This window comes from Bos grunniens, chromosome 5, assembly GCF_055505025.1.
Source record: "Bos grunniens cultivar Pamir isolate PY7600 chromosome 5, Bosgru_T2T1.0, whole genome shotgun sequence".
Classification (NCBI taxonomy): Eukaryota; Metazoa; Chordata; class Mammalia; order Artiodactyla; family Bovidae; genus Bos; species Bos grunniens.
The window spans coordinates 25,253,256-25,281,254 of record NC_141169.1 but is presented as its reverse complement, the minus strand read 5'-3'; the positions used below and the strand labels follow the sequence as shown (position 1 = coordinate 25,281,254).

The 27,999-nt window shown below is 41.7% G+C and overlaps 1 protein-coding gene across 11 annotated transcripts in view; it reads left to right on the top strand.

Moving 5' to 3' along the window:
* The window catches only part of TMCC3 (transmembrane and coiled-coil domain family 3), a 288,800-nt gene that overhangs the window by 57,429 nt on the left and 203,372 nt on the right, over nucleotides 1-27,999 (top strand). The window contains exon 1 of one of the 11 annotated variants that reach the window (XM_086399102.1): nucleotides 5,238-5,456. The exons of 8 other annotated variants lie outside the window; for them this stretch is intronic. The gene's annotated coding sequence lies outside the window, so the exon portion shown is untranslated. Of the gene's footprint in view, nucleotides 1-5,237; nucleotides 5,457-27,999 lie in introns of those variants that run through there. 2 more of the 11 variants (XM_086399090.1, XM_086399096.1) reach the window with 2 other exon arrangements.

The window sequence follows — 27,999 nt, the reverse complement described above, 5'->3', positions numbered from 1 at the left end:
TAAAAATACCTAACGGTTTAAAGGTCTCTTCTTTCAGTTTTCCCAGAGCACAGAGTGCTTCGTTGCTGATCTCTGCCCTGAACTCCTTTCAGGGTGTGTTAAAGGTCAGCCACTGCAGTGGCTAGTGACTTGATCCTTGTAGAGCTGATGGCGGGTGGAAGACTTTTTTTTTTTTTAAATAAGCACTACCAAAATATTGATAGGCTTTCAGTCAGCTCACTCACTCAGTTGTGTCTGACTCTTTACACTTGTTCTGAATCTTAGATCTAAGAATTATCTGCATCTGAAAGGAAATGGATTGATTGATTAGACTGTGAAATAAGGTAAAGAATTTTACATTTTATTTATTGCTACAGTTGTAGAACTTGCTGGAACCTCTCAGGGGATTTTTAGATGATTGTATGATTATAAGAAGAAATAATATTTGTTAGGCTTTACCTATATTCCAGAGTCTCTTCTAAGTGCTTTATGTGTATTAACATTTATTCCTCACAACAACCTCATGAAGTAGGTACTATTATTATTCCCATTTTACAGATAAAGAAACTGAGGTATTGAAAGATTGTCCAAAATTACACAGAAAGTAAATGATAGGTCCAGATTAAAATCTGGATAGGTTAGCTCAGAGTCTGTTTCTTAATTCTTATACTCTAGTGTCTTTGATATCCAAAGTACTCTGAAAAATCTTGTTAAGCAAAGGAGAACCTCTTTCAGAAAAAGGGGAAAAAAAAAAAAAAAAAACTTCTCTGCCACTCATATTATTCCCCCTGTCTGAAATGCTCCCCTCTATAGTCTGACTCTTCTAGAAAATATCTAAATATCTAGGAAATATTAAAAAAATTTTCAACTCAATCAGGATAAAGCTGGTGTGATGTGAGGCAATTTCAGCCTTTTTTCTTATTTGATTTCATAGTTTTTCCACCATGACACCATACTTCTTATAAACTTTATTTTAAAATTAGCATTCAAATCAAAAGAAAACGTATAATAATCTAGTTTGACTAATACCAACTTAGTTTCAGTAGTATACACTCCATTTCTGTTCCTCCTCCTTTATATTGTCATTGCCATGGATGGGCTTCTGTGGTGGCTCAGACAGTAAAGAATCTGCCTGCAATGCAGGAGACCCAGGTTCAATCCCTGGGTGGGAAAGATCCCCTAGGAAAAGGAATGGCTACCCTTTCCAGTATTTTTGCCTGGAGAATTGCATGGACAGAGGAACCTGGTGGGCTATAGTCCATGGGGTTACAAAGAATTGGACACAACTGAGTGACTAACACTGTCAGATTTACCCCACCATACACTGCGTGCCCCCAAACAAGATTTATCTTGTGTATCTGCCTTATAAGTAATATAGGAAAAAAGAGAAGTTATAAATTAAAAGTACAGTAATGCTTGTTTTTATATTTACCTGCGTGGTTACCTTTACCAGTGTTCTTTATTTCTTCCTATGGCTTTAGTTTCTTTTCATTTTAGCCTTCTTTTATCATTTCTCAGGGAAGCTCTTGCTGGCAATGAACTCCTTTATCTTTCATTTATATAGACATTAATTTTAATTTCTCTTTCATTCTTGAAGGATAGTTTTGTTGGACATAGAATTATTGGTTAACTTTTTTCTTTCAGGACTTTAAATGTTATTCCACTGTCTTCTGGTTTCCATGGCTTCTGATGACAAAGCAGCTATAAATTTATTGACACTCCCATGTATTTGAAGAGTCACTTCTCTACGCTTTAAAATTTTTCTCTTTCTTTGGGTTTTGACATTTTGCCTATAATTTGTCTCCATGTGGACCTCTGGCTTTATCTTTCTTGGAGTTTGTTGAGCTTCTTGCAGTATATACAGTAAGTCTCCTACATACGAACCTCACTTAGATTCTGTTCACTTTTCTTCCTTCTTTCTGCTGCTCAGATTTGTTAATTTTGATTTTTCCTATCTTCAAGCTTGCTGATTCTTTTTTCTGCTTGTTCAGATTTGATGCTGAACATCTCCAGCTCATTTTTCATCTCAGTCATTATACTTTTAACTTCCAGAATTTATTTTCTTTTTATAATTTTTATTTTTTGGTCAATATTCTTTTTGCTCATATCACATTTTTCTTTCTTTTCTTTTTTTTTTCAAATCAAAGAAACCTTCTTTTTTTTTTCTCATTTCATATATGGTATTATACATGTTTCAATGCCATTCTCCCAAATCATCCCACCCTCTCCCTCTCCCACAGAGTCCAAAAGACTGTTCTATTATTTCTATTGATTATTTGTTCATTTCTTTTAGCTTATTGAACAGGTTTAACACAGTTGATGTAACATCTTTGACGAGTAATTCCAATGTCTAGGTTTCCTTGGGGATGGCTTCTGATGCATTCTATTTCTTTTTCTTTTCCTGTGAATGACCAGAACAGAAATTTTCCTGTTTCTTGTATAGTTTGTATTTTTTTGTTGTTAAAAATTCTATGTTCTGACTATTATCATGTGGTAACTGGAAATCTCATTCTCCACTCTTCAGGGATTGTTGATCTTTTTGTTGGTGGTGTTGAGGGCCGCTGCTATTTGTGACATTTCCACAGTGGTTGTTGCAAATATGCATTTCTTGTTGTATCTGGTCACTGAAGTTTCTGTTCCCTTATCTTGGAGGTCAGCCAGTGGCCTGACAAAGATATATTTAAATGTCTAGCTCCAAAAATAAGGGGTTTTTTTTGTTTTTTTTTCTCCCGCACCATGCAGCATGTGGGATCTTAGTTCCCCAACCAGGGATTAAATCTGTGCCCCCTGCAGTGAAAGAATAGAGTTTTAGTCACTGGACTGCCAGGGAAATCCCAGGAGGGATTTTTTTTTTTTGGTCTTCTGAAATTTTCCACTGGATGCCATCAGTGAAGCTGCTGCCACTGAGAGGGCTAAAACCAGGGCAACTGTCTGTGTCAGTGCCTCAAGCACCACCAGATCAACCAGAGTGCACAACCCCAAATTTTTAGAGGACGAGGTCCCCGCTGCCCATCCTGGCACCAGTCAGCCACTCCAGGAATGTGAACTGCTCCCCGCACAGCTGTGATGGAGCTGAGGAATGGAGGGTGGGAGCTGGTTTACCCACACTGCTTGCTTAAGAAAGATGAGCAGCCTCTTTCTTCATCAGGCACTCCCCAGGTTGCTGTAAGAGTCCAGTTAGATTCTAGGTTCCCAAATAGTTGATTCCCACCACTTCTTCCACCTCAGTGGTTGCCTGAGTGGCGGGATGATCCCTCGAGCTTCCTGCTCTGCCATTTTTCAGGGAATGGCATCACTCCTGCAAGCCTTGTTTTAAATGGAAGAAACTTGGTCTTTATAGCAGAAGGGTATCCACAGGGAGAAGCATCAGCCAGAAGCTCTCTTCTTTCCTTATCTGTTGGGTACCCTGTGGGGTCTCTGCCCTCAAGGAGCTCACTGGAGGGGACAAGAGGCAGGTAAGATGGGAAACTTACAATTCCACAGAAGTGCTGGAAGTGCTGTAGTTGAAGAAAGGACGAAAGGCCCAAGGGGCAGAGGAGGGAGACGTCAGGACTGCTATAAAAGCTTCATGAATAAAGGAAAACTTTTTTTTGGCAGACACCAAAGTATTTTGTTAGCTGAGGTCCAGACAAAGGGTAGTAAGTGCAGGGGCCCCACTCTCAGCTTCTTTAATACCCAATCTTGCCACCCCGCAGCGTCTTACATCCTGTTCATGCCTGAATCTCACCCCAGTCACACTGTCTGACCCACTGTCATCGAAACTGCTCTTCTTTGCTTCAGTGTCAGCATTTCAGAAGCCTTTGCTGGCCACCCTATTCAAAATGGCACAGCTTTCTCTATCTTACTTCGCTTTCTTTTCATTCCTAGCCTGGGCACTCTGTGGTATTATGTTTATGGATGGGCAGGTGATATTCATTTATTCAACTGATGCTGATTTCAGCACCACTGTGTGCCAGGCACACTGCTCTAGGCTCAGTTGACAAGATAAAGCCCCTGATTTTGGGGGGTTATGTTCTGGTGTGGCGAGGCAAGTGTAAGCCCAATAAACAAATAGGATAATTTCCGGTAGTGGTAAATGTACCAAGAAAATAAAGTAAGGCATTGAGATAGAGTGATGGGTGGCTGGGGGAGAGTTTGGGATCTATAAGCCCTTCGAATTTTAAGAGCCAAAGTCTTCAGATAAAGTATAATAATAATTGAGATCTTCCTCTTTGCCTAGCACTGTGCTAAGTGTTTTACATGGATTATCTCATTGATCCTCCCACAAATCTTACTAGATGGCTAACATCCTTTCACAGATGAGCAAACCAAGAATCAGGGAAGTTAAATAAGTTAATGAAATTAGCTAGTAAAGCAGTGAACCTATGACCTAGATCTTTAGGCTCTTTCATGCTAGTGTCTACCCCACTCCAGTACTCTCGCCTGGAAAATCCCATGGATGGAGGAGCCTGGTGGGCTGCAGTCCATGGGGTCGCAAAGAGTTGGACACAACTGAGTGACTTCACTTTGACTTTTCACTTTCATGGATTGAAGAAGGAAATGGCAACCCACTCCAGTGTTCTTGCCTGGAGAATCCCAGGGATGGGGGAGCCTGGTGGGCTGCCGTCTATGAGGTCGCACAGAGTTGGACATGACTGATGTGACTTAGCAGCAGCAGCAGCAGCAGCATGCTAGTGTCTGACCTTTGACTTTTTTTACTTGATGACATCATTTGCCATTGCAGAATCATGATGGCTGAAAGATTTAAAATTTGAAAAACCAAAAAAAAAAAAAAAAAGAATTATCAGTGCAATCTGCTATAGATTAAAATAAATAAAATAGGCTGTTGATATGTAAAGACAGTTTCAAGATTATCATAGAAATCCTGGCATGATTGATTCTCCAACTTAACATATATGTAAAAAGTGTATATGTTAAAAATTAATTTATATATGATAGAAACAAAATACTAATCCTAATTCAAATACTTTTAAAAAGTTACCTTAAAGATGTCATGTTCCTCTTTCTTTTTTGGGACTGTGAAGTTTAAATGAGACAACCACAATATATACTTCTCCTTAAATCCTAACTGGGCCCTGTTTTTAGATGAGAGGAAAAGAAACTAGTGTCTGAGATGGTATTTCATCATTTTCCTCCCTCTCACAGAGAAATGGCTATTGTGTGTGCTCTGGTGTGCCCAAATATAGAGGGAGGAAAAAACCCTGCTTTCCGCTGCTGTTCTAGGTTTTCCAGCTGAGCCCTATAAATTAAATTGACAAAAGACAGATCAGCAAGAGAAAAGCAGACAGAGGTTTATTAACATGTGCATCATGCATACCTGTGGGAGGACTCAGATGAGACACTGAAGAGGTTTTATATAGCATTTTCACAAGAGAACAGTGAATTTCTAGACAAGTGATAAGACAAAGGAAAAGGACCTGGGGATCCTAGGGTTGGCAGACTGTGAGAAGATCAATGTATAAGGAAACTAATGGAAGGTAAGGGCTTGTTTTAGCGGATAATTACATAGAGTTCTCCAGTGCCGTATAGAGTTCTCTGAGCTGATGGGGGTCTAGACTGCCTTGGTGATTAACTTCTGTCCTTCCTGGAAGAGAGAAGGGCGGATGACCATATTTTCCTGTTTCTTGTATACTTTGTTGTTGTTGTTGTTGTTAAAAATTCTGTATTCTGACTATTTTCATGTGGTAACTGGAAATCTCATTTATCTTCAGCTCAAAATAATCCTTACGTTAAAGTAGCTTATTTGGAGGCTGATCTGTTCTTCTACTCTTCACAAGCTATGTATACAACATTATAGAGTAAATATTTTTTTTTCCACAAAAAGTGCCTGCTCTGTTCTAGGCAATAGTTTAGGTGTTAGAGATACATCAATAAGCAAGACAGTAAACCTTCCTCCCTCCTTGGAGCTTACATTCTAGCTGGAGAATATAGGCAGTAAGGAAATACATGAAAATAATATAAATACATCAGATGGTAAAATTTTATGGAGAGACATAAAGCAGGGGAGAGAGGAAGAAGAGTGTGCTTTGAGGGAAAGGTTACAATTTAGATCATCAGGTAAAGTGATATTTGAGCAAATACCTGAGAGAGGTGAGGAAGCGAGCCTGTGGGTTATGCAGGGAGGTGTTCCAAGCAGAGTGGATAGTAATTGCCCAAGCCAGGGCTGGCTGGAGTGGCTGGAATGGGGAAGACTAATTGGAGATAAGGGCAGAGAAATGATTGGAAATGAGTTGTGATAAGAACCTGGAAGGACTTGTAAGTATTACAAGACTTTGGCTTTAACCCTCAGTAAGGTGGGAGTCAGAGAGACCCTGGCCTGAACACCTAGATGAGTATAGTGTCCATTTACTGTAGAATGTCTTTACTAAGGGCAGAATTAGGTGGGAATCGGAAGCTCATTTGGGGGCATGAAATGCCCACTAGATATCTCGGTAGAGATGTCAAGTGGGCAGCTGAATATACACGTCTGGAGTTCCAGGATGGATATTTGATAGCAGCATGCAGATTGCATTTAAATCCATGAACCCAGATGAGAACACCCTGAGAATTAGTGTAGACAAAGGGGTCTAGGACTCAACTCTGAGGCACTGCGTTGATTGAGGAGGCGAGGATGAAGCAGCAAAGCAGAATTAGAAGTAGCAGCACAGTGGGGTAGAGGGAAATATAGAAGAGACTAGATCCTGAAGTCAAGTGAAGAAGAGGCTTCGCAGAGCAGATGCTGCTGATCGCTCAGTTAGGATGACCAGAAATGGACCACTGGCACCTGGAGGTCATTAGTGCAATTGCATTGGAAGATGACTGCTGGTGTTGCCGTCTGTCAGGACTTTTCTCTGTAAAGTGGGCTCAGTTGTACACTGTGGCTTACATTAGACTTTTTTCTACTTTACCATCCAGGAAAAATGGTTTCTATATGTGTGTGCTCCTGGACGTGCAGTTTTAGATCTGAAGGATATTCTAGTGTAGCCGCCTCCTTTCACATCTGTGAAGAGCAAGGCTTGGACAGGTTACATGATGCAAGCAGGTTTGCTCATGGTAGAACCAGGACAACCCTGGGCTTCCAGGTGCCAGGCCTGCTGTTTTGTCTGCCACACCTGGCCTGCTTTGCTAAAAAGTGCTGAAGGTCAGAGAAGGTCAGCTCTAGTGCATGGAGAAAGTGGCTCCCTTCAATCCTTAACCTTGAATCCTTAACATTTCTCTCTCTGGTAAGCCTGTTGAGCACTGTGCTTCAGACACTGGGCTTGGATCTCAGTTCTTCAGCTAACAAACTCTGTGACTTTAGACAAGTTAATTCACCTCAGTCTCAGTTTCTTCATCCACAAAATGGAGATAAAAATGACACACTATTGTGCTGTAAGAATTAAAATGTTGCTTTCCTTGAGGAGTTCTTTGCACAGTGCCTGCCAGGACGTAATGAATGTTCCATACATGGTGGTTCTCAAGATTATTAGGATATTGGGATGTTAGTTTCCAGGGCATTGTTCATGTTAAAGCCATCTTTAAAAAGATATTTAATTGATGACATTGCCTGGGGTTTATTTATGAAACAGATTGACTAGCATTACACCCACAAATCTGTTCAAATTTTCCCTAAAGAAGTTACCAGATGTCTTTTCTTTTTTTTTTGCCTAGTTGCTGCTACTCGGGGAAAAAAATGCCAGCAAAACAATTTAAGACAACGTACTGCTCACTCAGGGCAAATACATGATTTGTTCCCCATTTATCAGCACTGAGAAAGTAGAGCTGTCAGTTTTCAACTCCCCAGCTCGCCATCTCTCATGCAGGAAGGAGCAGCACAAGGAGCAGCCGGACGTGCCAGCTTTACCTAACACCTTTCAATCCAGGAGTTCAGTGTTGCTGGCCTTCAAGATGCTTAAGGTTTACCCTCACTATTTAGTAGCATCTCTGTGGTTGCTGGTAGGAAAAAATGCATCTTTTCAAATGAATCTGCAGCAACTTACTCTTTTCAAAACATACTTCAGAATTCGTGATAGAGCAAAGTAAGCGGTAACGAGGTTATCGATTTGCCTTCCTCAAGTCGGTATCTGCTTAAAAAATGACCATTTTTAGCAACTGCAGCAAAGCCTTTCATAACTCCAGACCTTTCTTTCCTTTCTGTCAGTGAACTGTTTTCCTGACTGTGTGTATATGTGCACGGGCAAACACAGGCACTTGTTCGTGTAGCACAGAGCGTGAGAGAGAAGAGGGCAGGAGCATAAAGGTACAGTGTGGGTTACAGAATATTTTTCAGAGCTGTTACAGCTGAATTTCTCTAAGCACATACATGGGCTTCCTTGATGGCTCAGTGGTAAAGAACCCACCTGCAGTGTGGGAGATGTGCGTTTGATCCCTGGGTCAGGAAGATCCCTTGGAGGAGGAAGTGGCAACCCACTCCAGTATTCTTGCCTGAAAAATCCCATGGACAGAGGACCTTGGCAGGCTACAGTCCAAAGGTTGCAAAGAGTTGGCTGTGACTGAGCCCAGCACAAGCACATGCATGGACTTGAACTCACTCCAGAGTATTGGGTTGGCCAAAAAATTCATTCACGTTTTTCTATTCTATCTTACGGAAAAACCTGAACAAACCTTTTGGTCAACCCTGTATTTTTGCCTGTATTATTAGAATGAGACCTGATGCAGTGAATAGGAAAGACTAATACATTTAAACGGTCATTCATAGCATTATTTATTTACATTTATGCAATAGATACTGGAATTCCAATTATGTACCAGACACTGTGCTTAGCATGGGCCAATAAATAATAATTTATGCTAAGCTCTTTTAATTAGCATTAATGTTATGCAAATAACATGAAAATGATAAAGAATTCCACATTACAAAAGTACAGTTAAAAAAATGGGTTGCTTTTCCATGCCAGGCCATTTGATTTTCTTAACTTGATTTCCTGAGAATTTCACTGCATATGTACTTATGTAGGTAGCTTCTTATTCATATCATCTTGTTATTTTTTCCAATAAATGAGATATTTGAGAGAGAGTTCCACCTGTTGTTTTTTTTTTTCATTTAGCAATTGCTCTTGTTAATATGTTAGCACCAACTGATCTACCCCACTGGTTTTATTATAATTGCAAGGCATTCTACAGTATGGATGTACCATACTTAAATTTTCCAGACTTCTAGCTTATTTAAAATGAATACATTACTTCTTACATTACAGAGTTCTCTTTTAATGAGAATTATACAAAACAGTGTCTCTGACTGCCACCCTACTGCTATGACATAAGAGATTCCCAAAAAGTGTTTGCAGACTGGATAAATAGATTTTATTTATTCATGTATTATACATATTGTTTTCATTTATAGATAATGAAAAAGTAAAATTGAATGGTAAGCATTCTCACACATTCCACATTAATGGAGTCTGTGTTAATGAGGTTTGTGTCCTATTACCTGCCTTGCTAGCACCTAATTAGCACAGTGACACACTCAGTGAAAGTGTCTGTAACGATGACAACATGAAGAGTTTTGTTGTCCATCAGAGCCAAGGCGGGTAATGGTAGTGCTCTACAGATCAGCAGGCTTTGAGGCACATGTCATTCTGTCTGGCAGGTATTTTAGTTTGAATGACTCACAGAGACCTTCAGCTGAGACAGTTTAGACTCTAGGAGTGTATGAACACTGGTCAGATTGTTCTCAGAGTTTTTCAAACCTTTAGGGATCTGACTCTGAAAGCCCAAGAGCTGTATTTGGGGAGGGAGCTTGCATTCCTGTGGCAGAGACCCTCTATGTTCCCTTCAGACATACCTTCTTCAGTAGACAGATGGTCTACTTCAAGGTCATCTGACAAAATAGGTGTTCTGGAAATCGGTCAGTTGTGTCTTGTGTGCCTATCAGATGTCACAGGTGTCTGGAGTCCTCATGGTGGCTCAGGTTCCCTGCTAAAGCTGTCATGGAGGTCCCTGAGAAGTGCACAGTGCAGGGCATGCCCCGAGGGAGCTCTCCAAGTTGCGTGGGGAGACGTGGCACTGCCCCCAGACAGCACAGGATATGGTGTATTTTGGCAACAGAGAGCAGAGGCCCGGGGTCAGACGGCCTGGACTTGAGGCTCAAGCTGGGCAAGCTGTGTGACCTTGGCATGGTGTTGCTTCCGTTTCCTCCTCTGTAGATTGGCGATAATAACAGTACCTGCATCACTGTGGGAATAAATGCCTTAGTACATGAAATGTGTTAGAGCAGTGCCTGATGCAAGAGTGCTTAGTAATTGTTAGCTCTCATCATCATAACATCCAGCTCTACCAAATGGAAAAGATGATAATAGCTCCTATAATTACTAGGCATATAAATGCCAGCCTCTGTGCTGACTGCTTCACATTCAGTATCTCATCCAATCCTTAGTGAAGTGAGATGTTTTATTTTTTTTTAATTAATTTTTCTGGAAGTATAATTGCTTACAATGTTTTGTTAGTGGGAAAGATTGAAGGTGGGAGGAGAAGGGGATGACAGAGGATGAGATGGTTGGATGGCATCACCGAATCAATGGCCATGAGTTTGAGCGGGCTCTGGGAGTTGGTGATGGACAGGGAAGCCTGGCGTGCTGCAGTCCGTGGGGTCGCAAAGAGCTGGACACGACTGAATGACTGAACTGACTAAGTGTACACAAAGTGAATCAGCTCTACGTGTACATATATCGCCTCTTTGGGATTTCCTTCCCATTTAGGTCACCACAGAGCACCTTCACCTTGAATCCACACTGAGAACAAGACTAGGGTTCTGGCTTCTGGCTTCCCAAGGTCTTTCACTCAAAACAGTTTCATCAAATGAACAGAAGCTGTATATACCTTTGGGAAGGTAGACTATGGAAGATTTATTTTTTTGCTTATTGGTCTTCTGTCCTCCAGTGTTTTCTTGATTTACTTTTCTTTTATTTCCTGCTGTTTTGCAAATTTAATACTATACATCTTTTCAGTCTGTTTAGTACCTATCGATCCTTTTGTGTGCATACCGGAGATTGCCCAGGGCATTCAAGTGCCGGTCAAGAATAATTACTGTGCCAGGTAGTGAAAATAAAAGTGGCAACAAATGAACCCTTGCTCAGGACAGGGAATTGAGTGAAGTCTAGATTTGTTTCATTATGCTAGAAAGAAAATAGCACTTATTAGAATGTTTCCTGCTGCAATCTTTTATTTTCCTATTTTTTAACTCTAGTTTGCTCCTTCATGGGGGAAAACATCATATTTTTAAGATGAAGTCATTTATTCGGTCGTTCTGAGCAATATAGGTGCCATCCCTGGTGTAGTTTGCCAAGTAGCAACAGCTACAAATACAGTTGAGGAAAGTGAGTGCTGTGATGGAATAATTCCAAGGGCTGTAGGCATGCACTGGGGAGGCACCTCACCCAGTATCTAGAGGGAAGGGACGTTTTCCCTCAAGTCAGTCCAAGTCACGTTAGGGTGAGACCTAAAGGTGATAGGAATTAGCCACAAGAAGAGTTTTCCAGTCAGAGAAAGCAACCTACACAAAACTGATGGACAAAGAGAACGCTCACGAATTTGAGGAACTACAGGGGGTTCTGCTTGGTGGAGAGCCTGGAGGCCATCTGGTCAGTTGTGGCTACTCACAAAAATCCTATAAACCACATGAAGTTTCATTAGGGCATTGAGATGCCATTTTATATATAGGATTAAAACTGGGAAATGACACCTGAGATTTGAGTTGCAGAAGAGTCAAGCCAGTGAGGGATGGAGAGTGTTTCAGCACGTGCAAATACCCTGAGTGGGAGAGAGTTGGCTGTGAATGATAAACCGAAAAGACGATTCGTTTGGTAGGAGTGCGGGGAGCGACGGAGAAGGGCCCTGTTGAAGGCTGGAGTCTCCACTTTGAGTCTTGAAATCATAATTTTTTAGTTTAGTCTAAGAAAACCATTCCTTGAGCTTCTATGTAGCAGATGGACTGGGGGCAACAGGAGGTGCTAGAAACCAGCAGGGAAGCCATTGTTGGTATAGGGGAGAGAGGTGGTGACGCCTTGGATTAAGATCATCCAGTGGAGAAAACAGGAGCGGCCCAGTTTGTGTATAATTTAAAGGCTGTTCTGCAGGGCAAGAGAGAGGGATTAAAAGGCGATGAATTTCAGAGATCGTAACTCACGCGGTTGTTCACAGTAGACTGGTCTGGGATGGTGCTCAGATGGTCCTCAGGATGGTGCTCTGTGGTTTCCCAAAGGTTAACAAAACAATTCATTGGCTACCTCCAAGGAGCTCCTTGCTGTGGGGCAGGAAGGAAGCCTGAGGTTCATAGTGTGATCATACAGTGTGTTGGCTTCTTGAGCTAAATCTTCATTCTTCCCTTCTCTCCTCCTTGAACCTTTGACCCCATTGGTCTTGGTTCCAATCTCTAGGTTCTAGTAGAGCAAGGGTAATCCCTCTTCCACGTGATAGGTACTCCAAGAAAGCTATCCTGTTGACTGGTCCTCCTCAAGGTACACATCCCCTTCCCTCCAACCATTCTTCACGGGTCTTGCTGTTGAAGCCCTTTGCCAACTTGGCAGTCACCTTCCTTCTGACGCTTTCCATTGTGTGGTGGGGTCCTTCCTAAAACATGATGAATTGCAACTGGCTGTCACCTTGACGTCAGAGATAAAGGCCTGTGGAGAAGGAGACACAAACTCTGTGTTTCACATTTATAAACGGTAACATGTACTCATAGAAGAATTTTGAAAAAACAGAAAAGTATAAGGAAGAAAAACGTAAATCCCTGTAGTATGATCTTCTCAAGATAATTAACTTAAACTTTGGTTTAATTTCTTTTACTTTTTTCTTCTCTGTATATTTGTTAATATTTTTTGATGGGTAACATATAGGTCTCTTCTTTTCATATTTAGCTTTTTCATGTCATTAAAACTTCTCACCACCCTTATTTTATTTACCTATTTCCTGAGATAATAAATTGTTTCCAGTTTTCCACTTTTATAAATAAAATGCATTGCAGCACATACAAATCTTGTTTGCATGTCTCATCTCCTTAGGATACTGGGATGGAATTGCAGGGTGGAAACATTTTTGAGGGACTCTTGGTACGTGTGGCCAGATTGTCCACTGGAAGAGACTTATCCATTCCTCTCAATAGCCCCCTTGACTGGGGTAAATGGACTTGTCCATTTCAGTATGTCTTCACTCTATCCAGAGTAGGTGATAAATGGAGATGCAAGTCCCAAATATGAGGAAGGCAGGCATAGAAGGGATACCACCAGTTCAAACAGCTAACATTTTTGAGTACCTACTTGTGTGCTGGTTCAAAATTGGGAAAGGAGTACGTCAAGGCTGTATACTGTCACTCTGCTTAATTGACTTATATGAAGAATGGTGCTGCTGCTGCTGCTAAGTCGCTTCAGTCGTGTCCGACTCTGTGTGACCCCATAGACGGCAGCCCACCAGGCTCCCCCACCCCTGGGATTCTCCAGGCAAGAATGCTGGAGTGGGTTGCCATTTCCTTCTCCAATGCATGAAAGTGAAAAGTCAAAGTGAAGTCACTCTGTCCTGTCCGACTCTTAGTGACCCCATGAACTGCAGCCTACCAGGCTCCTCTGTCCATGGGATTTTCCAGGCAAGAGTACTGGAGTGGGGTGCCATTGCCTTCTCCTATATGAAGAATACATCATGCGAAATGCTGGGCTGGATGACTCATATAAGCTGGAATCAAGATTGCTGGGAGAAATATCAACAACCTCATATATGCAGATGATACACCCCTCTAATGGCGGACAGCGAAGAGGGACTAAAGAGCCTCTAGATGAGGGTGAAAGAGGAGAGTGAGAAAGCTGGCTTAAAAGTCAACATTCACAAAACTAAGATCATGGCATTTGGTCACATTACTTCATGACAAATAGAAGGGAACAAACTGGAAACGTGGAAGATTTTATTTTCTTGGGCTCCCAAATCACTGTGTATGGTGACCACAGCCATGAAATTAAAAGACGCTGCTCCTTGGGAGGAGCAAGCTATGACAAACCTAGACAGTGTATTAAAAAGCAGAGATATTGCTTTGCTGACAGAGGTCTATCTAGTCAAAGATATGGTTTTTCCAGAAGTCATGTAAAAAAGAGTCCTGAGCGCCGAAGAATTGATGCTTTTGAACTGTGGTGCTGGAAAAGACTCCTGAGAGTCCCTTGGACAGAAAGGAGATCAAAGTAGTCAATCCTAAAAGAAATCAGTCTTGAATATTCACTGAAAGGAGTGATGCTGAAGCTGAAGCTCCAATAATTTGGCCACCTGATGGGAAGAGCCAACTCATTGGAAAAGACCCTGATGCTGGGAAAGATTGAGGGCCAGAGATGAAGGGGGTGACAGAGGATGAGATGGTTGGATGGCATTATTGACTCAATGGACATGAGTTTGAGCAAACTCCAGGAGTTAGTGAAGGACAGGGAACCCTGGTGTGCTGTAGTCCATGGGATCACAAAGAGTCAGATACAGCTTAGGACTGAGCAGCACTTATGCACCAGGCACTTACTAAGTATGTCTCACTCATTTGTACTAAGTACTTCTCATGTAGATGCCACATATCTGTTGCTATTGGTGGTGGTTTAGTCACTAAGTTGTGTCTGATTCTTGCAGCGCCATGGACTCTAGCCCACCAGGCTCCTCTGTCCATAGGATTTTCCAGGCAAGAATACTGGAGTGGGTTGCCCTTTCCTTCTCCAAGTGCCACTTCCTTTTCTAGGTGCTATTTCAGGTAACGAAATAAATACACAGCAGTGATTTGCCGAAGGGCACACTGATAGTTTAACAGTGAAGGTACTTCTGGTACAAGTTACAGACTATTTGACTGAAAGAGACTTCAGTTTTAGGTTTTTTTGAAAGTAAAGCTTTCTCCAAGTGTAACATACATACAGGAAAATGCACTTGTCTTCAGTAGTGTTACTTGAATTAGCGTAGTTACCATGTCTGTGATCACTATCCAGATGAAGAAATGGAATATTACCAACCTAGTCATTATTCTTTGCCTCCTCCTCATTTCTGACATCATAGTTGAGTTTTGCCCATTTTTGAACCTTCTATAAATAAAATCATACTGTTTGTAATACCCCTTTTTTTGCTTCTTTCCCTCAGCACGTTGATTGTGAGATTAATTTATTGTGTGTATTATTAACTTATCTGTGCGTTTTTCCTACTGGAATGCGTTCCTACTGTATGACTCTACCATGTTTTATCATTTTACTCTTGTTGAACATTTGTGCTGTTTCCAAATAATGTGGATGTGAGCATTTTTGTATAGCCAGAGGCAGATGTGTTCTTCAGGCCGAGGAGATACTGTTCTGTAGTTCTCTACTTCTGTATGTCTAAACAAACCCACATTAAAAACAAACCCAGTCTTCTCTAGCCAGGGCAGCCCCTTAGGAGCTCCTTAGTACAGGACTTGGTACTGTAGCTTCACAGTACAGAGCTCTAGTAATTCAAACCAGAAACACACAAGAGAAACTGGAGATGCCCCAGCTGCTGGTGAAGATGCAGAAACAGGTCCCACCAACTGTATATTTCATTAAATTAAAGAAAAAACAGCATATGTGTGTGAGAAAGACAGATAAGAGACGGTGAGAAAGGACACACTCATGTACACAGGAAGGCGCGAAGGCTAGGAGTCTCAGTGAACCTGCTGAAGGAGAGGGCTGCGGAGCCTCCAGTCAGAGGACGTGGCCGCAGCCGCTCAGAGTGATGCTCGCTCCAGTGAGCGGGTCATTAACTCTGCTGATTCTTTGGGAGGAGGAATGTTGCTGTAATTTAATTAGGAATCAGGGAAGCAAATGACGATCCACTCCAACCTGCTCTGCTGGATGGAAGGACGCTACTGGGATGTCACACAGGTCTTCCAGGTTTACTGGAGAGGAACGGGGGACGGATTCCGGGTGTCCTTCTGGAGAGCTGCCTCTCTACCCCAAAGGAATGTGAACCCTAGAGAATAGGGTCCAAAAAATCTGGTCAGTCCCCCAAGTTAATCGTATCTGAACTGGGAAGATTAGGAAAGCATGTGGGAAAATTTAGAACCAAAGCCATCCTGTGTCATGGTGCCGGTGACACCTGGTTTCCTGGTGCAGTTGTAAATAGCAGTGCCTTCTCACTCCCAGAAGTGTCCTGATTTGTACAATAAATTATATGATCATCAACTTAGACACAACCTTTGAGGCTCTGCTGCTTACATGCACTGTGACCTTAGACAAGTTTCCCCACCTCTCTGAGCTTCATACCTGCCACCCAGCGTAGAAGTAAAGATTAAATGAGACATTAGATGCTGAGCCTTTAGCCCTCCTTGGGCTCAGAAAAAGGACTTGGATTCGAAGGCATTTCAAACATTGTCTTTCTGTTGTTATCATAGCTGGAATTTTCTTCAGACAATGATAATAAAACTGTGAATGTCTGAGACAGCAGAGGATTGGGAAGCTGTGCATTGTCTCCATCTTACTTCCCAAAGAATTTGCTTCTCTTCTTCCCAGGATAAAAGAAATAATTCGTTGTCAGGGCTCTCCTTCAGGGTTATACTTCCAGATGAAGATGCTAACAGCTTTTGAAATGTAAACCATCAAGACTGGATTTAAATGCCTTGGTTTTCACTTTAGGGGGGTAATTAAGAAATCCTATAATCATATTCAGGATTTAAAGGGTGACATTCAAAATAGTTAATTCTTCTTGTCCTAATGTATTTATTAATAGCATTTCCTTTCACTCTCAAATATGTCTAAGTTTGGACAACACATTATATGGTTATCTTGAATATTTAGGTACTGCCTAAGCCACTGAACAAGAAGAAGCTCGTCTTGAGGTTAGGCGTTTTGGACTAGAAACAAGGCAAATATCCATAACAGGAGAATGTGTAAGTTAATTGTGTTGTATTCCTACAGTGGATTATTACTAAATACCAATGCAAATGAATGAAGTATAATTATATGTGTAAACGTGGATAAAACTCAAGATAAATATTGAATGAAAAAGCAAATTGCAGAAGAATGTATAATTTCATTTACATGAAGTTTAGTAAAAATATATAATCATATACAATTATATGATTTATTGCTTAGGGATATATATATCCATATATACATGGAAATATATATAGAGAGAAACTATAAGGAAAAGCAAAGGAATGGTTCATTCAAAATTCAGATTGGCATTTGCCTGTGCTGGGTGGGAGCAGGTAGGGAAGGCAAGAAAGGGCTGGGAATCCTAGAAGAACAAAAAGGACTTCCAAGATGTTGATTTTTATTCTATTCTGTAAGCTGTGGGATGGTGTGTGGGTGTTTCTTTTTTTTTTTTTAATTTTAAATGTGTGCACCTGTTATGTACATTCTCTTGATTCCTTGGAATATATTCCCCCTCACAAACACACAAAAACAAATATACAAAGAAGACATATACATAACATAAAATAAAAATACGACACGACGTTTGTCATATCAAACTGTATACTTTGTGTGTTGCCTTGGGTGATTGTTCATGGTTGAGTGAATTTAGGGAGTTGGTGAGCTCTGGGCTGAGCAGACAGCGAGGCAATTTAATGGCACCTTTTGGAGAAGGAAATGGCAACTCACTCCAGTACTCTTGCCTGGAAAATTCCATGGACAGAGGAGCCTGGTGGGGCTACAGTCCATGGGGTTGCAAAGAGCTGGACACGACTGAGCGACTTGACTTCATTTCACTTTGAATCTTTAAAACTAGTTTGGTCTTGTTTCTTTCTTCTGGTGCTGCTGCTGCTGCCACTCCTGCTAAAGCACTGGCATTCATCTAGTGAGCAGCGTGCTCCTCCCTTCCCTGGGTTGAGAAGATCCCCTGGTGGAGGAAATGACAACCCACTCCAGTATTCTTGCCTGGAGAACTGGATGAACAGAGGAGCCTGGCGGGCTACCGTCCACGGGTTTGCAAAGCATCGGACGTGACTGAGTACTCACGTACGACGCACATAATCTTTTAATTCTCAAAAAAGTGCAGTGAGATCCACTGTCATCTCCACTGTACAGTTAAGGACAGCGGCCACTGATTAGGAAATCTGCAGGGGCTGTTGGAGCCTGCCCTGGGAACCTGCCCTTCGTCGTCCGCTGCCTCCGGGGCTGCCTGTGGGGGTGGCTAAGTCCATCCCACCTGGGTCTGAGCTGTAGGCACAGGCCTGACATTTTCAGGTTTATAAAAGGCCTTCGCCCTTTTGTGTTTTTGATGGTGACATCTTTGTCAGGCTCTGCTTGCCCTGTGTCTCGGAGGCCTGTGAGTCCCTGCAGCTCTGTTAACGAAATGAGTGCTCCCCTGGTGCCCCTGGGGAGGGCGGTTTTCAGCACATGTCTGACTCTGCAGCCCCATAGACTGTAGCCCACCAGGCTCCTCTGTTCATGAAATTTTCCAGGCAAGACTACTGGAGTGGGTTGCCATTTCCTTAAGGGAATCTTCCCCCACCCAGGAATTGAACCCACCTCTCCTGCATTGTCAGGCAAATTCTTTACCACTAGCACCGCCTGGAAAGTCCCTTCCAGCTCCTGATATAGGTAATTAGGGAGTGGCTGTTTTACGCAGAGCAGACACTGAAACTCAGGGGCTCTTGACCTGATGGATTTGGACTTAATTCTTACAAATGGGTGGGGAGGAGCTGATCTCTACAGATTTCGGTGAGATTTGAGTTCAGAGACTCAGTGTGGCTATCGTAAGAAAAAATACATATAATGAAAGAAAAAAGGAGGGAGCACTGTAGACAGAAGGAATTAGGTCCCAGCAGGAGGGACTATTGCAGTTAGAGTTTGCTCAGGGGATCAGAAAGCACGCTGACCCCCAGTTTTGAATCCTTGTTCTGCCACTTACTGCTAGTTGTGAACTTTGGCAGGTTATACCACCTCACCAAGACCCTGTCTCCTCATCTGTTGTTTAGAGATGGTGGTACTGTTTTGGACTATTTGTTGTTTAGTCCCAAACCATTACTCTTTCTTTCCTTGTTAACAAAGCCACTTAAACTCAGGAAAGATGGGCCTTGTTTCTGGCCTAAAGGTGCAGACGTGACCTTCTGGTCCATGAAATGCATGGGGAAGTCTTCTGAGAGGAATTTTTGTTCCCTTGGGTAAGTAGGAGGTAAAAGAGGAGCACCTCTGCCTAAGCTACTTTCTGCTTCCTGCTTTGAATGCAACAGGGCTAGGATATGATGCTTGGAACTGCTGCAGCCATTTTGTGACTATGAGGCAGAAGACCAGGAAAATCAGGGATGCCAACCCCAAGTCCTACCATTAGTGAACCCCCCGAAACATCTGGAACTGTTTCTTGTTATGCGAGAAAAATAGGCCCCTATTTATGTAAGCTTCAGTTAGCTATATTTTCTATTCTTTGCAATCAAAGAATGATTTAAAAAGTATTTAGGCCTTATTAAGCTCTCATGAGAATTAGACTGTATTTTTAACATACCTGGAACAGAGTGAGTACATAGTGGTGGTTACTGTCATCCTTACTCCATCTGCACCCCCAGGGTACCTCCAGGAGCAAGTCAGACTACAGGGGTGGCAGAAGAAAAGAAATGTTGAAGATTTTTGTCTCTTCTCTTCCTCATTATTTACCTCCCCTCTTATAAAGGGTTGTGCAAAGCATGGTGGGATGCCTGATATTGAAGAAAGAGTGTTAGGAGTGGAAAGGAAAAGAGGAGGAAAAAAAAGTAGCATTAGAGGGAAGTCAGCTAAGCAGTCTAGGCTCATGGTTTGAATTTATTGCTCTCACATTTTTTTCGCCTAGAAATGGGATTCAGTCCTCCTGGGCCCCTGATCAAAATAAAAATTTAAAAAATAAATGCAAAGGTATTTATTTTTTATAGGCTTTTTAGCATTCATAGATTTAAAACACTGGAAATGGTAACACTCTTAGCATCTTTAATGGCTACTTCTTTAGACAGGTGCCCAGGGAATAGCGCTTTTTTACACAGTAAACATTTCTGGTAAAGGATTATTATAATGAGGCAAAGTCTCTATTTTCAGCTCCCAATTACCTTTCCATCCAGTTGCTGTCATTACACAATGCTTGCATTTAGTGTGCTGGAAGCTGGAGAAATTAGTGCATGGCCATCAAAGCGTGAAAGGCCAGTAGTGTTTTGCATAATCATCGCTGGAGTTGGTCCTCAGATTTTGCATTTGTCACTCTTGCCCTCCAGTGCCTTGGTTTGGGATTCTACCCGAACAAAGGTCTTCTTACTGGTTTTAATCATTTTCAAACCCTGTTGTGGATTGTCACCCACCGTTACTTTCCCCCCATCCCCACCACGACACTTTTTTGTTTTAAGCAGACTGCCTGTGACGATTCCAAATGTGTCAAAATAATAGGGGAAAACCTACTTGATGCCACTGACAAAGCAGACACTTTGAACTTCCCTTGAGGGGAAGGTTGAAAGACCCAGCTTGTCTTACTCACTTATAGTCAAATGGAGAGATGGAGATCCTAGTCCTCTTGAGAGGTGAAAAGGGAAGGTCTTTGATCTCCTGCAGAACTACTGTGTCCAGGAGAGGGGACGAGGTGACATGAGAAGATGGGAAGCCATGGGTGAGGTGGGTGAGTGAGGCTGCAGTGTTGGATCTGTGGGTCAGGTGGAAATAAGGAGAAGCAAAACCAAGGCTGTGTTGAAAATATTTCTCAAATGATGCAAAACAAGAACTGCTCAGTAACTACTAGAGCAGTGCCCTAGGGTTCCTGTGTCATGTATTACTGTGTTGTGAGTTCACAGAGGAGGTCTGGGTGCTGGAGAAGAGACCAGTTGGCAACGGGACACAGAAGATGCTCGAGGCTTAAGAAAATGTGGAAAAGAAATGACATGACCTTACTGCAGCTTGCAAGCAGAACACTTAACTCTGAACAAAACCTTTGTGTTGCCCAAAATGATACTATATAAGTAAAGAGCAGACAGGGTCTTTGCCTTGTCTAGTGCCTGGCACATAGTAGGTTCTTCATGAATATTTATTGAAAGAATTAATAAGTGAACGTGCCACCAAAAAGATGTATCAGAAATCCTCCCTGTGTGCTAAGAGAATTAGTTTTCATGAGAACCTTCTTGTGTGTTGCTTGGTTTGGTGGTGTTTGTATTTTATGTGATTTTCAAAACGTGAAACAATGGCACGGACAGAAAAGAAAAACATCATCATTTTATAGAGGCAAGAGAATAATTTTTCATTTAAATAAACCAGAGAGTGATTGAATCTCCTGTTATTTTCCCCTTTTGTAGTCTGTGTTGTAAAATAATTTACACAGGATAAAAATCTATAATCTTTACAAAGGCAGCAAGTTTGGTGTTACAAAGGGCATGCGTTAGATGGTTTGAAATATTTGTGATGAAGAATTAGAATAGAATTTTTTTTTCTGATGAGAAACATGAATAGAAAATGATAACAAGCACTTTCTAACCACAGGCTCTACATCAGAATGAAGCATGCTGTTTGTGTTTTAAGGCCAGATGTCTCCTTGGGGGAGATCATGGATGTGTCATAGTCTAGCAGAAGCTGTCACAAAAGCTTTCTGCAGTGGTTAGTTCTGATGAGCTCACATAGGAGGAGATACACTATATGTTAAGGTTGGTGGAATGTAAATTCCAGGGAGTTCATTTGACTTACCGTATTGCTTGCTGCAGAGAATTTGGAGTGAGTTTCAACAGATGTATACTAATGAAGCTAGTAAAGTGGATCTAGCAATTGAAAATCAGAAGCAAGGAAAAGAAGAGAATGCTAAAATAGTAATACTAACCATAAATATTAAAATTGACCATAAGCCATAAGTATTAAAATTGATTGATTTTACATGGAGCCTCATGGCAGCCATAGCAAAAGAGGAAATATGATAAGGCTCATAACTCATTCTTGTGGAAAGAAGAGAGCATACAAGTGTCTCATAGGAAGTATGCTGCTGCTGCTGCTGCTAAGTCGCTTCAGTCGTGTCTGACTCTGTGCGACCCCATAGACAGCAGCCCACCAGGCTCCTCTGTCTCTGGGATTCTCCAGGCAAGAATACTGGAGTGGGTTGCCATTTCCTTCTCCCATGCGTGCATACTAAATCGCTTCAGTTGTGTCTGACTGTGCAACCCTATGGACTGTGGGCCACCAGGCTCCTCTGTCCATGGGATTCTCCAGGCAAGAATACTGGAGTGGTTGCCATGCCCTCCTCCAGGGGATCTTCCCCACCCAGGGATTGAACTCACGTCTCTTACATCACCTGCATTGGCGGGTGGGTTCTTTACCACTAGCGCCACTTGGGAAGCCCCATAGGAAGTATACCTTTTCTAAAAGATTTCTAAAAGTTTCTTTAAATTTTTACTTACTTATTTTTGGCTGTGCTGGGTTTTCCTTCTGTGCATGGGCGTTCTGTAGTTGTGCACAGGCTTCTCATTGTGGTGACTTCTCTTGCTGCGGTGCTCAGGCTCTAGGGTGTGTGCTCTTTGGCCGTTGTGGCACAAGGGCTTCCCTGCCCTGAGGCGTGTGGAATCTTCTGGACCAGGGATTGAACCTATGTCTCCTGCATTGGCAGGTGGATTCTTATCCACTGGACCAACAGGGAAGTCCCTAAAAGATTGCAGTTTTAACAGTTGTTATTTGGGAACTGATGAGTTAATTTTGATCATTCAGTTTGCTTCTTTCACTTTTTTTTTTTTAAACTCTTGAAGTTACTCCTTTGCCTCCTAGTCTCCACATTGTCAGTGATCTATTTATTTTTAATGCCATTAAATGATACAGGGTAGGAGAAGGAGGTACATTCAGAACAGTTAGCTGTGTAGCTGTTTTACAGTTTTGGTTAGAGTCATACATGAGGCGTCATTTTGGCTAAGTTGGTGCTATATGTTGATTGAAATTTCTTTTATTTTTTCTTCAGGCCGACAGAACAGAGAATTATTTTGACTTTATATAAAGCCCATCTAGCTTTCTACTGGTCTGGGGCACCTATCCCAGTTGGTCATTATTAAAAAGTTTAATTCATGTTTTCATTATATGCATTTAATGTATATCTAATAGCAATCAGTAAAAAAACTTCTGTTCACTTCATAGGATAAAGTTTGTACATGGATTTTATTTGTAATGACTATATATTACAGCATTTTGTTTACTAATTCTATAATTCAGTTCTGTACAGTTAAGTATTTTTTCTTATTGAATACTCTTCAACAAACATATCTGTACATATAGTTTTATGTCACTGTTGAAGACAATTCAGGATATAGGTTTATTGGATCAAAAATATACCCCCTTTTACCATTGCATTACTTTCTGAAGCATCAATGAACTTTCTTTCACGTCATCATCCACAAAGTAGATAAAAAGAGCTGTTGATGAACTAGTTATCTCCAAGCAGTTTATCAGCAGCTTTTCATCTCATTTGTGACTCACTTCTGAATACTGGCTCTTCCTTTATTTTTGTAAATCTTTGCAGCCAGAGTTCTGCAAATTTCTCGTAAGTGGCACTTAGTGATACCAGTGATACTCTCCTTTTAAAATACTCATTTGTTATATCTTGAGTTTTGAGCATATTATCTGTTGTGGCAGAGACTGCTCATTATACTTAACGACTTCATGTTCATGCGTTTCTTATCAGAGCTCACAACTCTTAGTTGGGCACAAGCCATCCAGGATAAAGACTACATTTTGTAGCCTCCCATGCAACCAGAAGAGGCCAGGGAAGTGGTTCTGGCTGATGGGATGTGAGTAGAAGGGTTGTTTGGTACCCTGCAGAATGTTTTTGAAAAAACTGGTGGGTGCTCTTTGCCCTCTCTTTCTTATCAATTCCTCCATCCTGAGCCTGGAACACAGTTATGATGACTGTAGCCACCGTATTGAATCGTAAGACCAAGGTCGACACTCAAAGGGTGTACGAAAGGTGACCTGGAAGATTTTGGGGTCTGTGAGGACTTTGTGCTGCCTGCCTCTGGACTTTCACACACAAGAGAAATACATTTTTATTTTGTTTAAATCATTATCTGGAGTCTCTGTTACTCACAGCTGAATCTAACCCTAACTGATGACAGAGGTTCATATAAAAGATCCTGTGTTAACAATTTAAGTGTTGCAGATATTATTTGACATAAATATTTCATGGTTAAGCTGAAAGTAAAAGCAAATTGCAAGGATCAAATGGTTTTCTCAATTATTTTCTTACTCCTTTCTATTTAAAAAAAAAAAAATCATCTTGATGGTAAGAGCTATGTTTCTTGACCTCCTCTTCTGTACTTAACCTCACTTAATTCCCTGTGAGGAGGTACAGTTGTCAGGGGTCAGGGGAAAATGGAGAGTCACTGACGATGGGTTTAAGATTTTGTTTTGGGATGAAAATGTTCTGAAATTAGATTGTGTTGATGGTTGCACTATAATAAACATACTAAACCCACTGAAATATGTACTTTACGTGGGTAAACTATGTTTTTTAATGGCTTCCCAAGGAAGCTATTAAAAACCTTAGCAGCACTATCACAGCATTTTCCAAGCTGAAGGTGTTGTATCATGAAAGAAGTCTTCTTTTACCCTCCATAGCATAGAATGCTATACTTTTTTGGAGAAGAAATTAGGGGGTTGGTATAAAAAATACAAAGAAGAAAATTAAAACATCTTGTTTTCCAAGTTGTAAGAAAGAAAAGAAAATCTTGGCACTGTTTATCCATTTCTTAAACTGTAGAATTTTGTTCTTTCACAAGTGAGGACAGAGATAATAAAATTGAACTTTGTGTCAGAGGACTTTAAAAAATCTGAAAGATATTTTTGCTCTGTCTTTCCCTTGGTTTGTAAGTCTTTTGCTGTTAAATTTTGTACACCCATATCACTATACACGGACTTCCCTGGTGGCTCAGATGGTAAAGAACCTGCCTGCAGTGCGTGAGACCTGGGTTTGACCCCTGGGTTGGGAAGATCTCCTGGAGGAGGGCATGGCAACCCACTGCAGTATTCTTGTCTGGAGAATCTCCATGGGCAAAGGAGCCTGGTAGGCTACAGTCCGTGGGATCGCAAAGAGTCGGACATGACTGAGCGACTACGCACATCACTGTATGTGTACGCATATTGCTTTACGTCTGTCCTATACTGCAAGCACCAGAAACTTCCCGGCTAAAGTTATTTCCTTCTTGCCTATGATTCTCTTCTCTCTCAGTTGGTGATTAGTCTCTCAACTGAACTGAATTAGTCGTTCAACTGAACTTCGATAAACAGCAGTCTCTCTTCCCTCTAATAAGCCAGTCTCAGGCAACAGTAGATGTGTTTAAGGCTACCGTTAATCTTTTGAACAGGTTTGACCTGTTCGATTAGTTTAAATCTGAGGTTGTCTGTGGATTTTATTTATCCATACCATTCCTAGCATTGTTTACCACATAAGCAAACATTGGTTGGACTCTCCGTTCAATCTCCCCAGGCTTTCGTGTCCCACCCCATCCCCACCCCCCACCCACAGGGCTCTTTGCCTGGGTACCTGGCTCCTTTTCTTCATCAGATTGTGGAATCCTGGGAGGACCAGGGACAGCTTTCAACTTCTCATGGTGCCTTGCGCCGTGTAGGTGCTTGGTAATCATTTGCGGAATGAATAATTCTGAGTAGATAGAACTTCGGGAAGTGAGCCACAGGACAGCAGTCCCTAGGCGGTAGTTTTGTTATTTAATGTCTGCTGAGAGAATGGTACGCAACCAGCTGAGAGACACGCATGCTGCTCACTGTCTGATGGGTCATCACATAGGTTTACAAGCATGCTAACACGCCATTGGAGCACGTGAATTGAACCACAAGAATGAAAATAATGCTTTGCATTTGTTCCTGACAGTCTGTGCTTAAAATTTTCAGTCTAGAAGCTACCAGAAGCGCTCCAAAATGTGAGCTCTGGATGTCTTTTTGCTTTTGCTTTTTTTTGGTAGAGTTGATTAAAGCCATCATCCTGTCAGGTGGCTTGACCCAGAGGAAGGTAAATCCAATCCAGAGTCAAGCACAGACTGTTTTTTTTGTTTTTTTGTTTTTTTTAAGCGGAGGATAATTGCTTTACCGTGTTGTGTTGGTTTCTGCATTCAACAGCCGAATCAGTCATGACTACGCTGCTGCTGCTAAGTCACTTCAGTCGTGTCCAACTCTGTGTGACCCCATAGACGGCAGCCCACTAGGCTCCTCTGTCCCTGGGATTCTCCAGGCAAGAACACTGGAGTGGGTTGCCATTTCCTTCTCCAATGCATGAAAGTGAAAAGTGAAAGTGAAATTGCTCAGTTGTGCCTGACTCTTAGCGACCCCATGGACTGCAGCCCACCAGGCTCCTCCGTCCATGGGATTTTCCAGGCAAGAGTACTGGAGTAGGCTGCCGTTGCCTTCTCCGAGTCATGACTATATATAACCCCAAAATAAGCCAGTGTGGCTCAGACGGTAAAGTGTCTGTCTACAATGCAGGAGACCTGGGTTATATCCCTGGGTTGGGAAGATTTCCTGGAGAAGGAAATGGCAACCCACTCCAGTACTCTTGCCTAGAAAATCCCATGGACAGAGGAGCCTGGTATCTGTAGGGTCGCAAAAGAGTCAGACACGACTTCACTTTCACTTTTACCCAGTTGAGCAATTCATCCCACCCCTCTTAAGTCATCACAGAGTGCCAGGCTGGGCTCCCTGTGTTGTATGGCAGCTTCCTGCTAGCTATCTGTTTTACACATGGCGGTGTATATATGTCAGTGTTACTTTCTCAGTCTCACCCTCTCCTTCCCCTTCTGTGTCCACTGTCCCTTTTCTACCTCTGTGTCTCCATTCCTTCCCAGCATAGACTTTTAAAGCAAATGTGTTTTGTATTATAACTTGATTTGAATTGGCCATTGAGAATGTAAATGATTCTTCTCAAGAAGAATCCTGTATTTTTACACTTTTTGTTAGAACTGGGATACGGACTCTATACCATAACAGAAGACAAAATTTCCATTTCGCCAAGATGAGTTCTAGAGACTGAAGACCTGAGGATGGGAGTGAATGTGATGGATGGAAATGTCTTCATCTTCTCAATACCGGTGGCCAGTGGCAGAAGGACAGGAAGCTGCAGGCCTGACCTCACTGATGTTCAGGCTTCCCATTCATAGCTCTGGTGGTCTGTCCTCTACTCTGGCCACATCCACCTTTTCAATGAAAAACCTTGTTCCAGAAGTCTGGAGACCTGAGTTTGTGACTTGGCCCTACCTTTGACTTTGGGTGGGTGAGGGCATCCTATCCCCTCAACAGTACTTTGGATATTTTGGGGGACAGTTTTAGTTGTCACAGTTATGGCTGTTACATTATTTATGAGTTAGATTTCATTTCAGGATAATAAAGTTAGCATTATATATGGAGATAATAATCATGAGGGTAGGAGGAACCTCCTGTCTTTGTTTCCATGGTGCTTAATGCCAAATAAATGAATAGATAAGTTGTACAACTTCTTCTGCTATGCTTGCACATAAGTTATTACTGGCACTTGATGGCATTAAGTGATTAGCTCTTATCTCCAGCCAGAGGGTACATATGAAAAAACAAAAGCAAATTGGAGAATACATTGCTCATTTTGCTTTCTGTCTTCCCAGCCCAAGAAGCCTGTGGTTTTAGTGCCAGTTGTTGTGGGTAGACAATAGTTCTTGCTTCCATATCTTTTTAGCATACTGAGGTCATCAGAAGCAGAGGGAAGGTTGCCGTGAGCACCCCTTTGAAGTGGATGAAATATGATTAATTATATTTCATCTTTTCTAATTATTTTGAGGATCAAATTTGGAAATAAAGTGAACTGAGTCATTGTTGTTGTTCATTTGTTAAGTTGTGTCCAACTCTTGGTGACCCCATGAACGCAGCATGCCAGGCTCCTCTGTCCTCCACTGTCCTCTTCATGTCCATTGAGTTGGTGATGCTGTCTAACCATCTCATCCTCTGTCGCCCCCTTCTCCTTTTGCCTTCAGTCTTTCCCAGCACCAGAGTCTTTGAGTGTCTCTGACTCAATAGCAAAGTAGAGATAATGCCAGCTTAGCATTGCCCTTGTAAGTATTAAGTAGGGTCACATACATGAACTTGGTAAAGCAAAATATAACAATAATCTATCCACTATCAATTATTTGTTTAATTCTAACTTCCT